Source organism: Loxodonta africana, chromosome 12 (assembly GCF_030014295.1).
Source record: "Loxodonta africana isolate mLoxAfr1 chromosome 12, mLoxAfr1.hap2, whole genome shotgun sequence".
Taxonomy (NCBI): Eukaryota; Metazoa; Chordata; class Mammalia; order Proboscidea; family Elephantidae; genus Loxodonta; species Loxodonta africana.
The window spans coordinates 57,084,778-57,102,084 of NC_087353.1; the positions used below are offsets into that span (position 1 = coordinate 57,084,778).

A 17,307-nucleotide genomic window follows, 5' to 3' on the forward strand; every position below is an offset into this window, starting at 1 on the left:
GCTTGGGGGAGGGGGGCATGGTAAAATATATGCGAGTACTTGGCTTTTGCCGAGAGTGCCATTCTTCTCTCTTTCCAGAGGTGTGAGTAGGCTGTGTGGCTCGCTGCTTCTCCCTGAGGGAACTGGGGCCAAATGCTCATATTAGCCTGCCACACCCACTTCTGGGAATGGTGCCTGAGGGATCCCAGCAATTCAGGTCTTGCAACTCCTCTCTGCTTCTGAACTTTCTCTTCCTCCCATTGCTGCTCAGTTTATTTTCTAACTTTGCCTTTGATGTTCAGGGCTCCTAGCTTGTCATAAGTATACTCGTTTCACTTGTTTTTTTCAGGTCTTTGTTGTAAGAGGGCTCGCTGGAAGCATCTGCCTATTCCGCCATCTTGTCCCCACCTCCTCAGATTCATTTTAAGGGAGAGGATACATCCTGAATTCTTTCCTTTTAATTGTTGATTTTTACCTCCAATCAGGGAGATTAGCTTTAAATTTCTCTCTCTCTTTTTATAGCATTACTATTGATTCACAGATTTTAATTTACTTGATATTTTATAGTCACTTAAAGTTTTTCTTCTTTTTGATGCTCAAATCGTTTCAGATTTGACCAGTGGGAGAACGTTTTGAAGCAGGCACCTACCTGCATTCCTTAAAAGCAAACAAAAAACCACTGTTTATTTACAACTCTTTACTTTCAAAATGTCCAAACCTAAGAGAAGTTGAAAGAATAGCACATTTAACACCATGCCCAGAGGTGGTGATTCATTCAGTCTTTTTCCTGCCCCAAACTGGAATCAACCATTTCTCTGAGGAACCCCATTTCATTTTGTTAGGCATTGGTATTTAGAAACCAAGATCTTGGTTCTAAGGCAGCTCATTGGTATTGGGCTGTCATTTGCTTACAGGTTTTTTCAGTTCACCTTAACTTTGAAAACAGCTTACTAATTTCTCTCTCTACCTTAAGTGTTCCTTTTCCAATTCTTTTCTTTACCCTGCTGATGGAGTGACTATAGTGGACCATGATAACTAGACACTTTGTTCTTGGGCTTCCCTTCCCATTTCCATTCTTCACATCTGTTTGGGAAACTCCTCCCCTACTTCATTTAGTCCTGGTGATAATGTCCATCACTGGATCCTCCACCTGCCATGGAGTGGGTTTATAACCCAAGTTAACTGGAATACCCCACTCTCCCATCCATAAGGGTTGGAACATGACCCAAGTCGGGCTGATAATTTTCCCGGAGTTAATAAATAAACATTGGTAGAGAAAGAATTTCAGAGTCACTGTGTAGCACAACTAGTTAACACACTTGGTTTGTGGTTTGAATCCACCCAGAGTTACCTCAGAAGAAAGCTCTGACAATCTACTTCCATGTTGTTGTTGTTGTTGTTAGATGCTGTCGAGTTGGTTCCAACTCATAGTGACCCTATGTCCCACATAACGAAACACTGCCTGGTCCTGTGCCATCCTCACATCCCTTGTTATGCTTGAGCCCATTGTTGCAGCCACTGTGTCAATCTGCCTTGTTGAGTGCCTTCTTCATTTCTGCTGACCCTGTACTTTACCAAGCATGATGTCCTTCTCCAGGGACTGATCCCTCCTGACAACATGTCCAAAGTATGTAAAATGCAGTCTCGCCATCCTTGCTTCAAAGGAGCAGTCTGGTTGTACTTCTTCCAAGACAGATTTGTTCATTCTTTTGGTGGTCCATGGTATATTCAATATTCTTTGCCAACACCACAATTCAAAGGTGTCAATTCTTCTTCCATCTTCCTTATTCATTGTCCAGCTTTCACATGCATATGATGTGATTGAAATACCATGGGTTGGGTCAGGGCACCTTAGTCTTCAAGGTGACGTCTTTGCTTTTCAACACTTTAAAGAGATCTTGTGCGGCAAGTTTGCCCAATGCAATGTGTCTTTTGATTTCTTGGCTGCTGCTACCGTGGGCGTCGATTGTGGATCCAAGTAAAATTAAATCCTTGATAACTTCAATCTTTTCTCCCTTTATCGTGATGTCGTTTATTGATCTGTTGTGAGGATTTTTGTTTTCTTTATGTTGAGGTGTAATCCATACTGAAGGCTGTGGTCTTTGATCTTCATTAGTAAGTGCTTCAAGTCCTCTTCACTTTCAGCAAGCAAGATTGCATCATCTGCATATCGCAGGTTGTTAATGAGTCTTCTTCCAACCCTGATTCCCCATTCTTCTTCATATAGTCCAGCTTCTTGGATTAATTGCTCAGCTACTGGTTGAATAGGTATGGTGAAAGGATATAACCCTGACACACACCTTTCCTGACTTTAAACCTCTTGCTCTGTCCCAACAGCTGCCTCTTGATCTATGTACAGGTTCCTCATGAGCACAACTAAGTGTTTTGGAATTCCATTCTATCTACTTCCAAAGGAAGCAGATTATCAGGCCTTTGAAAACCCTATGGACCACAGTTCTACTCAGACATACATAGGGTCACCATGAGTCAGGATCAACTTGAAGGCAACTGGTTTATAAGGGCAGTGGTGGTTCAGTGGTAGAATTCTTTTCTTCAATGCAGAAGACCCAGGCTCTATGTGCCCTGGAATTGCTACTCTGGGAGAATGTGAGTTTGGAGAACTCATGGCCATCCTGCCTGCCACTTGGAGAGAGACAGTATGCAGAACGAAGTTGAACAGATATAAACAGAGTTCAGAAATACAAATTCTTGATGCCGTTATTGGAGCTCTGGTGGTGCAGCGGTTAAAAGCTTGGCTGCTAACCAAAAGTTTGGCAGTTAGAATCCACCAGCTACTACTTGGAAACCCCATGAGGCCATTTTACTCTGTCCTACAGGGTTGCTATGAGTCAGAAGCAACTTGAGGGCAACAGGTCCCACCCCCCAATGGTTGCCATTATTTGGGTACCTGAATCTAGCCCTACCTGAAACACACAGGCTTTGCAAGCAGATATCATGAACGTGGACTTTGCAATTACATCAACAAACAGATTCCATTTCTACTTAAGTTAAAATGAATTGGTTTCCTATCACTTGCAAACAAATGTAATTACTAATTCAGTAACTATTCACCTCTAATCTTTTATAATTAGCTTTGTGGGTTTTCCCCCCCCTTTGAGGAAGAAAGGATAGAACTTGATGTCTGTTATCATGTGTTTGATGGATACATGAGGGTTCATTATTCTGTGAGGTTCTTATCTTGAGTTACTTGGGTGTATGTGAATGCTATTTATTAAGACGCCACAGTCAGCATGAGGAACACATTGTTTACAAATAACTCCAAGTGGCAGATTAGTTAGAGGAACTCTCTGGTGTCCTGAGAACAATTTTTTAGGGATGCAACTGCAACCTCTGACTCAGGGTGCATGGTATTTATGAGTAATTCTTTAACGTTCTGAACCCAGGAAAGGAAAGTTTACAATGTATAAGGTCAAATGCTTTATGGATACATTAAAGCCAGATATTGTCTTCAGAATACCTACAGAGGAAAATTCTTGAATTGTGATATCTGCTGGACTCAAGAATTCTCTGTTCCTCATTGGAGTCCTTATTCTAACAATTTATAAATGGATTCATCAAAGGTTCCTATTTCTACCTTATTTACTAAAACATTAAAATATCAAAGAAAAGACTTGTCATCTGGCCCCTCATAAAAATGACTAGTGACATATAAAGATAAGCATATGACACTATTTTCAAGTGATATTTACCAAGAACATAGGTGACTGAGCAGAGAGTGAAGGATATAAATATATTTAATATCTTCAACCTTCACCTACTGGACATGGTCCTAGCCCAGTGCTTTGATGAGGGTGCTTAACATAAATTACCTCATTTAGTCTTCACAACTCTACAAGGTGACTATTATTTTTCCACTCTGTAGACGGTGAAATTTTGTGATTCAGTGAGGATAGGTCACTTACTTTGGATGTTAACAGGAAAGACAAATCGCTGGAGAAGGACATTATGCTTGGTAGAGTAATCAATTCCAACTCATAGTGACCCTATAGGACAGTAGAACTCCCCCATAGCGTTTCCAAGGAGCTGCTGGTGGATTCGAACTGCTAACTTTTTGGTTAGTAGCCAAGTTCTCAACCACTGGTGGGCTCAAAAATACCTACTATTGTAAAGATGATGCAGAACTGGGAAACTTTTCATTCTGCTGTACATAAGGTCACTATGAGTCGGAGCTGACTTGATGGCATCTAACAAAAACCAAGGTCACGCAACTGGTAAATGTGAATTTGGGAATTGAGTACAAGTCTGTGTGAATCCACAGATTCTCTTAATCCCTATACAGCTCCATGTATATTTCCCAACAGTGACACCATCCAAGGTTGGGGGAGGTATAAAATACAGAATTGTGAATTCTCTTTAGCAGAAGGGTTGTTGCCAGTGATTACCCCCAGGACTGCATCATTTCCAATGTCGCCAAGTCCTGCAGTAGGAGTTACATAACTTGGATGACAGGTCCTTATTATCAGTGTTGGATTGAAAGAGCGAAGGAGGAAAAGGGACAATTACTTTCTGGTTGTCTCTAATGAGGCTCTCTGGGAATATGGCCCCAGTAACCATGAGGCTCCTGTAAAGGGCTCACCCTGAGATTCCTTCAAACACCCTTCCTGCACTGAGGGCTGAAGCCATGCACTCCAGCTCTTCATTCATGCATACTTAGCCTGCAATCCCCAGGGACAAGTCCCTGTTCTTCCGGCCAATAACCTCTGTCCAGCTCTGAAGAAGTGAAGTGAGCCTGGGACTCCTGGTAACAATGAAGACTGCAATTCTTCCCAGGTAAGAGTCACACTAGTGGAGACTTCACCAATAACTGCTTGTTGGGGTGAAAAGCCTTATAGAGGAATTCTTCACTAAGTCTTTTAAGTGAAGCCACCGTTCTAAACTCATCAATTGTTTCTTGAGATCACCCAGGAATGACCAGTGCATGTCCTGTTTTTATGAGTCCCTGGCGTGTGAGCATCACTAGTTGGCTGAGTTTCTGCCTATACTTTTGGGTCATTTCCATTTTAATTTTACCAGTTGGACTTAGGGAGCTCAGTGGACAATGTTAAGAAATCTTAACTCAGGCTTCTGTAAAGTCTCTGTAACCATGGGCCCAGAAAGAAGCAATGGCAGCAGCAATATTATCAATAACACTTGGAAAACAGTGACTGATGGATGGCTGATATAAATCTCTTGGCATATGTGTTAAGAATATATTAAAGATGTTGAAACTGAAACTCAGAGAAATTAAACATTTCCTCTAAGACAACATCACTGATGATATCGATGACATCAGTCGCCTATATTAAATACTTATTACATGTTAGTCTCTATGGTAACCATTGCACATATATACGTGTTGTACACTACTCAATACAAGCCTTAAAGTCTGTATTGTTATTTTATATTTATGGTGTTTTAAAACATTTACTTAAAAAAATTCATGGTGATGGTAGAAAGTTCAAGCAGTACAAAAGGATCTATAGACAAAACCACCGTCACAATCTTTTGAGCATCTTTCCAGAGGTACTATGTGTGTGTAAGTGTTCGTTTTGATTTTGCTAATGAAGAAATGGAGGCTCAGAGAGGTCCAGTAGCTGGCTGAAACTCCCAGGGAGCAAAATCCTAATGACTTACCTATATCACACAGAGATTTCCCATTGTGATCTTAATTGTCTCTTCTCAACCATGCTTTTCCAGGTTTTGAAATTTATCCTGTCTTATGTGCATCCAAACTCAGGTCTCCATGTCCATGAGTGGGGAAAACCAGTCCAGAGTCTCTGAGTTCCTCCTTCTGGGGCTGTCCAGACCGTCCCAGCAGCAGTAGTTCCTGTTCGTGCTCTTTCTGAGCACGCACCTAGCCACAGTCCTGGGAAACCTGCCCATCATTCTGGCCATCAGGGCAGACCCCCTTCTGCACACCCCCCATGTGCTTCTATCTCAGCAACCTGTCCTTCATGGATGTCTGCTTCTCCTCCACCACCATCCTCAAGATGCTGACTAACCACATACTCGGGAGTCAGACTACATCTTTCCCTGAGTGTCTCCCACAGATGTATTTTTTCATTGTGTTTGGTGACATGGGCAATTTCTTCCTGGCTGTGATGTCCTATAATCGCTTCATTGCTGTATGCCACCCCTTACACTACACAACAAAGATAACCCGTCATCTCTGTGTCCTGCTGGTTGCTGAGTCATTGATCATTGCCAATCTGAATGCTGTGTTGCATACCCTGCTGATGGCTTGACTCTCATTTTGTACAGACAACACGATCCCCCACTTCTTCTGTGATCTGAATCCTCTCCTGAGACTCTCCTGCTTTTACACTCACCTTAAAGAGATGATGATTCTTATTGAAAGGGCCCTGATACTGAGCACCACATTTATTTGCATCCTAATTTCCTACCTTTGCATCACCTGTGCTGTCCTGAGAGTCCCATCTACAAAGGAACATGGAAAGCCTTTCCACCTGTGGTTCCCACCTGGCTGTGGTTTCCACCTGGCTGTGGTTTCCCTCTTCTATGGCACCATCTTTGCTGTGTATTTCAACCCTTCATCCTCCCACTCAGCTGAGAAAGGCATCACTGCTGCTGTAATGTACATGGTGGTGACCTCCATGCTGAACCCTTTCATCTACAGTCTGAGGAACAAGGACTTGAAATGGGCCCTAAGAAAAGTGATTGGCAGGAAGAAATTTACTACCTGATTAAAGCATCAATACTGAATCTCATTCCCAAGCAAAGTTCTTTTTCATCAGTTGAGTGTAAGGTAGCAGTTGTTTTGTCGAAGCGAGTCTGGAAACAAACGTATTACCAGGGGCACATAGAAGGCTATCATCACTTGTTACTCATTTATTAGTAGGATGGGATTCACCTGTAACCCTGCTGCATACACCAAGTAATGAGACTTCTTTATCTATTTATTAAGTGTGCTTTAAGTGAAAGTTTACAAATCAAGTCAGCCTCTCACACAAAAAGCTATACACACCTTGCTGTGTACTCCTAGCTGCTCTCCCCCTAATGAGGCAGCACATTCCACCTCTCTACCCTGTGTTCCCTGTGTCCATTCAACCAGCTCCTGTTCCCCTCTTCCTTCTCATCTCACCCCCAGACAGGAGTTGCCCACATAATCTCATGTGTCTACTTGAGCCAAGAAGCTCACTCCTCACCAATATCATCTATCTTATAGTCCAGTCCAATCCCCGACTGAGGATTTGGCTTTGAGAATGGTTCCAGTCTTGGGCTAACACAGTGTTCAGGGACCATAACCTCCAGGGTCTCTCTAGTCTCAGTCAGACCATTAAGTCTGGTCTTTTTATGAGAATTTAAAGTCCACATCCCACTCTTTTCCCACTCCATCAGGGATTCTCTGTTGTGTTGCCTGTCAGGGCAGTGATCGGTGGTAGCTGGGCACCATCTAGTTCTTCTGTTCGCAGGCTGATATAGTCTCTGGTTTATGTGGCCCTTCCTGTCTCTTGGGTTCATCTTTACCATATGTCTTTGGTGTTCTTCATTCTCCTTTGCTCCAGGTGGGTTGAGACCAATGGATGCATCTTAGATGGCCACTTTCTAGTGTTTAAGACCCCGGACGCCAGTGAGACTTCTTTTTGATCACTAATTTTTAATTATTTGGTGCCCAAAGTTTTCCTATTTAGGTGGTCTGTTGGGAAAGACACCTGAGTCACAGATTGAATAGTGTCCCACAAAAATATCTGTCAGTTGGCTAGGCCATGATTCCCAGTATTGTGTGATTGTCCACTGTTTTGTCATCTGATGTGATTTTCCTATGTGTTGTAAATTCCATCTCTACGATGTTAATGAGATGGGATTAGTGGCAGTTATGTTAATGAGGCAGGACTCAATCTACATGACTAAATTGTGTCTTAAGCCAATCTGTTTTGAGATAGAAAAGAGAATCAAGCAGAGAGGCATGGGCATGGCATACCACCAAGAAAGTAGTGTTGGGAATAGAGCTCGTCCTTTGTACCCAGGGTTCCTGCACAGAGTAACTCCTAGACCAAGGCAAGATTGTTGACAAGGAACTACCACCAGAACCAACAGATGGAGAAATCCTTTCTCTGGAGCTGGCACCCTAAATTTGGGCTTCTAGCCTCCTAGACGTGAGAGTATAAATTTCTCTTTGTTAAGCCATCCACTTGCAATATTTCTGTTATAGCAGCACTAGATAACTAACACACATGCTACAAGTATTTTTGAATGTTAAAACCACCTGGAAAAATTTTCAAACATCTTGTTGTCCAGTCCCCGGCACTGACCAAATAAATCAGAATCTCCAGGGTGGGCTCTACACTGATAACCAAAAAACAAAACCCACTGCTGTTGATTTCCTCTAGTTTAAGGAAAGTCTCAGGTGATTCTAATGTGCAGTCAGAGTAGAGAATCACTGGCCTACCTCATACTCCTTTATGTTTCCTCCATGACAGTCGATCATTAGGTCGTGTGCCAAAAGCCCTCACAAATTAGTTTTGAGACTTAGGCAAAAGGACAGCAGGGTGAAATTTGAGGACTCAAGTGGGTAATGACATTTCAGATAAGAAGCAGAGACTCTAATGGGCATTGTGGCCCAGAGCACCAAGAGGTGAAGAAACACAGAATCTTGGAAACTCTTCATGACCATTTGGCTTGGCTTCCTGACTTTGACAGGCAGGTCCAGTTGGAGTCATGTCTTTGATATCAAGGGAAAAAAAAAAAAATCAATATTTGCTATCCCCTCTGCCCAGACCAACTTCCTTTGTTTTCTTCTCAGGCTAACAACCTTCTCCTCACTCCATATCTTCAAAAACCAAGTGAAAGGTCACCTACTCCTCCATGAAGTCTCCCAGAATTTTGTTTGGGATTTCTCTCCATCAAAATGGCTCCATGGCTAGTATTTTCAAGTTTTGACCCAAAAGTAACATCTAAATATTAGGTAATCTTTCTTATCATTGTTTGGTCTAAAGGGGCCAAAAGTAGGTGGGACAATTACTCTCTTCTTGTCTCTAATGAGGTTCTCAGGAAATCTGTTCCCAGTGGCCATGGAGACGCCTATAAATGCCTGCTCTGTGATTCCCTCAAACATCCTTCCTGCAATGAAGACTATGAACCCTTGCTCCCCACTTGCACAGGACTTGCTTGTATTTCCAAGATTTTCCAATCCTCACAATAAAGAAAAACATCGGCCAGTTATGCAGAGGTGAAAAGCACATGATAGCTACAGAACCAATCTCCCTCAGTAAGATGACAGCAGAAGAGACATCAATTTTAGTTTATTAAGACATGAAGTTCTTCCAGATCCAGGCAGCAATGGTAGGAGTCTGCATCCATCAGGTAGAACTTGTGATAAATCCAGTAACAATGAACTGTTTCTCTTGCCTCTTTAGGCACGACTAATGGCTTGGGGGTGGAAACTGGGAAATATAAGTAGAGACAAATAGAGTTGGGCTGTGTATATGCCTGCGTGTTTTTTCATTGTTAAATATACAAAATAAGTGCCTGTGATTCCAGTAGGAATAGCATCAGGATTGAGTGTTGGAAATTGGGTGTATAGTTTGGATGACTGATTCTATCTTGACAACACTATTAACTGATTTGCAAATGTGGTTCAACCTGGAGATTGATTTGTCATAGCTTAACAATCCATGTCTAGGTTTCTGAATTTGCTGTTGTGCATTAACCTGGTTCTATGCCCATGAGAGGGGCAAATCAGTCAAGTTTCTCTGAGTTCCTCCTCTTGGAGTTCTCCAGGCAGCCCCAGCAGCAGCAGCTCCTCTTCCCGGTCTTCCTGAGCATGTACGTGTCCACATTCCTGAGAAACCTGTTCATCATCCTGGCAATCAGCACAGACTCCCATCTGCACACCCCCAGCAACCTGTCCTTTGTGGATGCCTGTGTCTCCTCCACCATCATCCCCAAGATGCTGACCAACCACACACTCAGGAGTCAGAACATTTCCTTCCCTGGGTGTCTCACACAGATGCACTTTCTCTTTGAGTTTGCTGACATGGACAATTTCCTTCTGGCTGTGATGTCCTACGACCACTTTTTTGCTGTGTGCCATCCCTGACACTGCACAACAAAGATAACCCATCAGCCCTGTGCCCTGCTGGTTTTTGTGTCATTGGTCATTGCCACCTGAATGCTCTGTTGCACACCCTGCTGATGGCTCACCACTCTTTTGTGCAGATAACACAATCCCTTCACTTATTCTGTGATCTGACTCCTCTCCTGAGGCTGAAGACGATTCTTACTGAGGGGTCCCTGATAATTATCACCCACTTCTTTGCACCCTGTTTTCCTATGTTTGCATCACATCTGCTGTTCTGAGAGTCCTGACCACAAAGGGAAAATGGAAAGCCTTCTCCACCTGCACAGCCCACCTGGCTGTGGAAACCACAGCCTCTCTATGGCACCATCATTGCTATGTATTTCAACCCTTCGTCCTCCCACTCAGCTGAGTACGGCACCACAGCTACTGTGATGTATACAGTGGTGACTCCCATGCTGAGCCCTTTCATCTACAGTCTGAGGAACAAGCACATGAAATGGGTGTAAGAAATATAATGGGCAGGAAGACATGTTCTAACTGACGAAAGAATCATGGACTATCATTCCCAGGTACAGAAATCTTTGCCAACTCACCATAATGTAACAATCTATTTGCCAGTGTCTGTAAGGAACTTACACTAAATATTCTCAATAGATACTTATCAATGGACTCTGACTTCACCAGTACCATGCTCTCTCAAATAGGTAATGATATTTGTTTTTAATTATTGTATTATAAAATATTTTAAATCAATGTTAAGCTGTTCCTTTCTAAGTGCTCACTCTGAAAAGCTCCAGCCATCAAATATTTTTTTGTTACCTAAAAACCCTCCTAGGATATCGTGGTCTAATGTGGGGACTATCAATAGGGATGAAAACTCTCTGGGGAGCTTTCTGCAGGCCAAAGTGTTCTTATTCTAAGACCAGTCCTTTATCCATAATTCACATTCACACAGAATCCTAAGAACATGTCATCCTTTTTAGTGTCACAACATCCAATTTGACTGTGTTTCATCTGGGGGTATATTTAGCATGAGGTATGCCTGTTTTCTTAGGAGTCCCTGGGTGGTGGAAATGGGTTAAGTGCTCATCAACTAGCTGAAAGATTGGAGGTTTGAACCCATTCAGATGTGCCTTGGAAGACTAAGGCTGGCCACCTGCTTTTAAAAGGTCACAGTCTTGAAAACCCTATGGAGCTATCCTACTCTGCACACGTGGGGTTGCCATGAGTCAGGATAGGCTCAATGGCAACTAAGAACTATAACAACAATGACTTTTTTCTTTCTAATAAATAGGTCAACATTTGTAATTCCATCTGTCCAGTCACTACTCAAAAGGAGAAGAAACAGCTACAAACATCCATTAATAATCAGAACATGAAATGTACTTGAAGTATGAATCTAGGAAAATTGGATATAAAAAAAAAACGAAATGGAATGCATAAACATCTATATCCTAGGCATTAGTGAGCTGAAATGGACTGTTATTAGCCATTTTGAAGCAGACAATCATATGGTCTACTCTGGTGGGAATGACAAATTAAAGAGGAATGAATGGTGTTACATTCATCATTGAAAGGAACATTTCAGATCTATCCTGAAGCCTGTGATAGGATAATATCATAGCCTGCAAGGACTACCAGTTAAAACGACTATCATTCAAATTTACACACCAACCACTACGGCCAGAGATGAAGAAATTGAAGATTTTTTAACCAACTTCTGCAGTCTGAAATTGATCAAACATGCAATTAAGATGCATTGGTTATTACTGGTGATTGAAATGTGAAAATTGGAAACAAAGAAAAAAGGATCAGTAGTTGGAAAATATGGCCTTGGTTATAGAAATGATTCCAGAGGTCCCATGCTAGAATTTTGCAATACCAAGGACTTCTTCGTTGTAAATACCTTTTTTCAATAACATAAACAACATGAACTTCACCAGATGGAATACACAGGAATCAAATCAACTACATCTTGGAAAAAGATGATGGAAAAGCTCAATATCATCAGTCAGAACAAGGCCAGGGGCCAACTTCAGAACAGATGATCAATAGCTCATATGCACGTTCAAGTTGAAGCTGAAGAAAATTAAAATAATTCCACGAGAGCCAAAGTACAACTTTGAGTATATCCCACCTGATTTAGAGACCATCTCAAGAATAGATTTGACACATTGGGCACTAATGACCAAAGAACAGACGAGTTGTGAAAGGACATCATACATGAAGAAAGCAAGAAATCATTAAAAACAAGGAAAAGACCAAAATGGATGTCAGAAGAGACTCTGAAATTTGCTCTTGAACATAGAGTAGCTACAGCAAATGGCAGAAGTGATGAAGTAAAAGAGCTGAAGAGGGTGGCTTGAGAAGACAAAATAAAGTATTATAATGACATGTGCAAAGATCTGGAGTTAGAAAACCAACAGGGAAGAATGTGCTCAGCGTTTCTCAAGCTGAAAGAAATGGAGAAAAGATTCAAGCTGCAAGTTGCTATATTGAAGGATTCTATGGGTAAATTATTGATTGACGCAGGAAGCATCAAAAGAAGATGGAAGGAATACAGAGTCATTGTACCAAAAAGACTTTCAATCATTTCAGGAGGTAGCACGCGATCATGAACCTATGGTACTGAAGCAAGGAATCCAAGCTGTACTGAAGACACTGGTGAAAAACAAGCTCCAGGAATTGATGGAGTAACAATTGAGATGTTTCAACAAAACATCTGGAACTACTCACTCGTTTATGCCAAGAAATTTGGAAGACAGCTACCTGGCCAACCAGATGGAAGAGATCCATATTTACATCTATTCCAAAGAAAAGTAATACAACTGAATGCGGAAGTTATCAAAAAATATCATTAATATCACACACGAGTAAAATTTTGCTGAAGATCATTCAAAAGCACATGCAGCAGTACATCAACATGGAACTGCCAGAAATTCAAACCAGATTCAGAAGAGGACATGGAATGAGGGATATCATTGCTGATGTCAGATGGATCATGTCTGAAAGCAGAGAATAGCAGAAAGATATTTACTTGTGTTTTATTGACTATGCAAAGGCATTTGACTGTGTGGATCGTAACATATTATGGAAAGCATTGCAAAGAATGGGAATTCTGCAACACTTATTTGTGCTCATGAGGAACCTGCACATACACCAACATGCAGCCATTCGATTTAAGGTCAAGAAACGTGTGTGTCAGGGTTGCGTTCTTTCACCATACTTATTCAATCTGTTTGCTGAGCAAATAATCCTAGAACCTGGGCCATATGAAGGAGAATGTGGTATCAGGATTGGAGAAAGACTCAATAACAACCTGTGATATACGGATGAAACAACTTTGCTTGCTGAAAGTGGAGAGGACTTGAAGCATTTACTGATGAAGGTGAAAGACTACAAACAGCCTTCAATATGGACTACACCTTAACATAAAGAAAACAAAAATCCTCACAACTGGACCAATAAGCAACATCATGATAAAGGAAGAAAAGGTTGAAGTTGTCAAGGATTTCATTTTATCTGGATCCATAATCAATGCATATGGAGGCAGCAGTGAAGAAATCAAATGATGCATCGCATTGGGCAAATGTGCTGCAAAAGACCTCTTTACAGTGTCAGAAAGCAAAGATGTCACTTTAAGGATTTAGGTTAGCCTGACCCAAGCCATGATGTTTTCAGTCGCCTCCTATGTATGCGAAAGCTGGACAATGAATAAGGAAGACCGAAGAAGAATTGATGCCTTTGGATTACAGTGTTGGCAAAGAATAGTAAGTATACCATGGACTGCCAAAAGAACAGACAAATTTGTCTTGGCAGTTCAGCCAGAATGCTTCTTAGAAGCATGGATATCGAGACTCAATGGCAACTAAGAACAATAACAGCAATGCCTTTTTTCTTTCTAAGGAATATATCAACATTTCTTATTCCATCTGTCCAGGATGACTTGCCTGTCCCTTCTTCCTGACCCTTCAACATCCAAGTCAATGTCATCTCCTTTGTGAAATTTTTGCTGATTTTTCTTGCTGAGACTGTCATTTCCTCTTCTGGGTTCCCACAAAAAACTATACTTTGAGCTATTGTTCACGTGACTGTCTAGTCGACTATTGCTGCTTCCTCTCCTGTTCCCTAGAGACTTTGAGGTGCTTGGGTATCATACAATTTTTACTTTGGTTGCTGTCATGGATTGAATTGTGTCCCTCCAAAATATGTGTTGCAAGTCCTAAACCTCTATACCTGTGGATATAATCCCATTTGAGAATAGGATTTTCTTTGTTATGTTAATGAGATCAGTGTAGGGTATATTTTAAGCCAATTACATTTCAGATATAAAAAGAGCAGATTAGGCACAGAGAAGGAAGCACAAATGGAGGAAAACATACACCCCACATGAAGATCACCAAGGAACAAGGAACAGAAGCCGAAAAGAGATAAGGACTTTCCTCTAGAGCCGACACAGAGAGAGAGCCTTCCCCTAGAGCTGGTGCCCTGAATTTGAACTTCTAGCCTCCTAAACTGTGAGAAAATACATTTCTGTCTGATAAGGCTGCTCACTTGTGGTATTTCTGTTATAACAGTGAGACAGAGCACCCACGGTGTTGCATTAAAAATCCTGTTTCCTTTGCGAGGCTTCCTCCCACCCAGCTTTGCATTTGAATCCTGCTTTTGCTTGAAGGTTATACTTAAACAACACTGTGCCTGCATAGTATGATTAAGAATGTTGCTGGTGTAACTTGTATAAACTCTCTACTTGTAAACCCCTTAAAAGTAACTTGTCTGCCCACCCTTGGGGAGCAGTCTTGGCAGCAACAGCTCCAACTGACTCCTTTTCCTTGTACAACGAAATAAAAGTGCCTTTCCTGTTCTCTCACCTTGGTCTCTCATTTTATTGGCCTGTATGAGTTATGCCAAACAAGAACCTGGGGTTTCTACCTGGACAGTTGCCCTGTGTAAAGCTTAGCTCCTGAAACAAAGTACAAAAATAACCCATGTTTACTGAATAAGTGAATAAATAAACATTGTCTTAATTTTCAAATTCACATACTTAATTGGGCAGTAGGCCCTAAATATTATAGTTTGGGAATTATAGTATAATATTTACATGCTGTAAGATATTTCAAAAAATATAAGGAAGAAAATGAAAATAACCCATAACACTACAGTTAAAAAAATAAGAAAATAATTTCAACCAAATCTGACCTCAAACTATCAATATAATATTGCATCCTGATGCTTCTACTTCCCATTTCCCATGCCGCTAAATACCTTAGAGATATGATTTTTTTAATGACTGCATGATGCTTCACAATATGGATGTATTACAACTTATTCAGTGAATCCCCGACTTTGCTTAGATTCCATTTCCCACAACTGTAAATTATGCTGCAGCACACATCTGGATCACATAGCTCTGTCTGCATCCATGACCATTTCTAAAAGTAATCAGTGTGACCCACTTCACCAACCAGGGCAAGAATCAGGTCATATTTTCCCTTCTTCAGTTATTCCCACCCAACCCAATGGCTTTTATTAGCATGTGGTCCCACATCTCCCTCTTGCTGACAAAGGACCCTGAAGCTCATTCAGTTAAAAGGAGTCAGTAGAGGTTCGTGAATCTAATATTCCCATTTATGGGTTGTTATGTTTTGGATTGTGTCCCCCCAAAATATTTGTCAAAGATCAGGTGACGGTAGATGGATGGATTTACATCTGGATTCTCAATTCTGTTCCATTGGTCAATGTATCTATTCTTGTACCAGTACCAGGCTGTTTTGACTACAGTAGCTGTATAGGAGGTTCTGAGGTCAGGTAGTGCGAGTCCTCCTACTTTATTCTTCTTCTTCAGGAGGGCTTTAATTATTTGGGGCTTCTTCCCTTTCCATATAAAGCTAACCATTCGTTTTTCCATCTCTTTGAAGAATGTTGTTGGTATTTGGATCGGGATTGCATTGTATTTGTAAATTGCTTTGGGTAGAATTGTCATTTTCACAATGTTGAGTTTACCTATCCATGATCATGGTATGTTTATCTGCTTATGTAGATCTCTTTCAGTTTCTTGCAGTAGTGTTTTGTGGTTTTCTTTGTATAGGTCTTTCACATCCATGGTTACATTTATTCCTAAGTTTTTTTTTTTTCTATTTTAGGGGCTAGCAGTAGGTTTTATAAATGGTATTGTTTTCATGATTTCCCTTTCATGGTTCTCTTTATTGCTGTATAGGAATCCAACTGATTTTTCTATGTTTATCTTGTATCCCGGAACTCTGATGAAGCTTTCTGTTAGTTCCAGTAGCTGTCTCATGGAGTCTTTCAACTTTTCTATGTATAGTATCATATCTTCGGCAAATAGGGACAGTTTAACTTGTTCATTACCAATTTGGATGCCCTTTATTTCTTTTTCTTGCCTTATTGCTCTAGCTAGGACTTCCAGCACAATGTTAAATAGGAGTGGTGATAAAGGGCATCCTTGTCTTGTTCCTGTTCTCAAGGGGAATGTTTTCAATCTTTCTCCATTAAGAAAGATGTTGGCCATTGATTTTATATAGATGCCCTTTATTATGTTGAGAAATTTCCCGTCTATACCTATTTTATTGAGAGTTTTTATCAGGAATGGGTTTTGCACTTTGTCAAATGCTTTCTCTGAGTCAATTGAGATGATCATGTGGTTCTTTTCTTTCCTTTTATTTATATGGTGGATTACATTGATTGATTTTCTAATGTTGAAACATCCTTGCATACCTGGTATGAATCCTACTTGGTCATGGTGTATTATTATTATTATTTTAATACAATGCTGAAATCTACTGGCTAGAATTTTGTTGAGAATTTTTGCATCTATATTCATGAGAGACATTGGTCTGTAATTTTCTTTTTTGTGGTGTCTTTAACTGGTTTTTGTATCAGGGTTATGCTGGCTTCATAGAATGAATTTGGAAGTATCCCTTCCTTTTCTATGTTCTGAAATAGTTTGAGTAGTACTGGTGTGAGCTCTTCTCTGAATGCCTGGTAGAATTCTTCAGTGAAGGTATCTGGGCCAGGGCTTTTTTTGTTGTTGTTGGGTGTTTTTTATTGTTGTTGCTTTTTCAGTCTCTTCTATCATTATGGATCTGTTCAGATTTTCAACATCATTTTGTGTTAGTTTGGGTAGGTAGTATGTTTCTAGAAATTTGTCCATTTCCTCTAGGTTTTCAAATTTGCTGGAGCATAGTTTTTCATAGTACTCTGTTGTGATCCTTTTTATTTCATTTGGGTCTGTTGGGATGTCCCCTATTTCATTTCTTATTTGGGTT

General features: G+C 40.8%; 2 pseudogenes; both read left to right on the top strand.

Annotated features, from left to right (window-relative positions):
* Positions 1 to 5,728: 5,728 nt before the first annotated feature.
* On the top strand, positions 5,729 to 6,789 carry LOC100676637 (olfactory receptor 1f45-like; annotated as a pseudogene).
* Positions 6,790 to 8,268: 1,479 nt separating this feature from the next.
* Positions 8,269 to 10,527, top strand: LOC100676354 (olfactory receptor 1F1-like; annotated as a pseudogene).
* Positions 10,528 to 17,307: the final 6,780 nt, after the last annotated feature.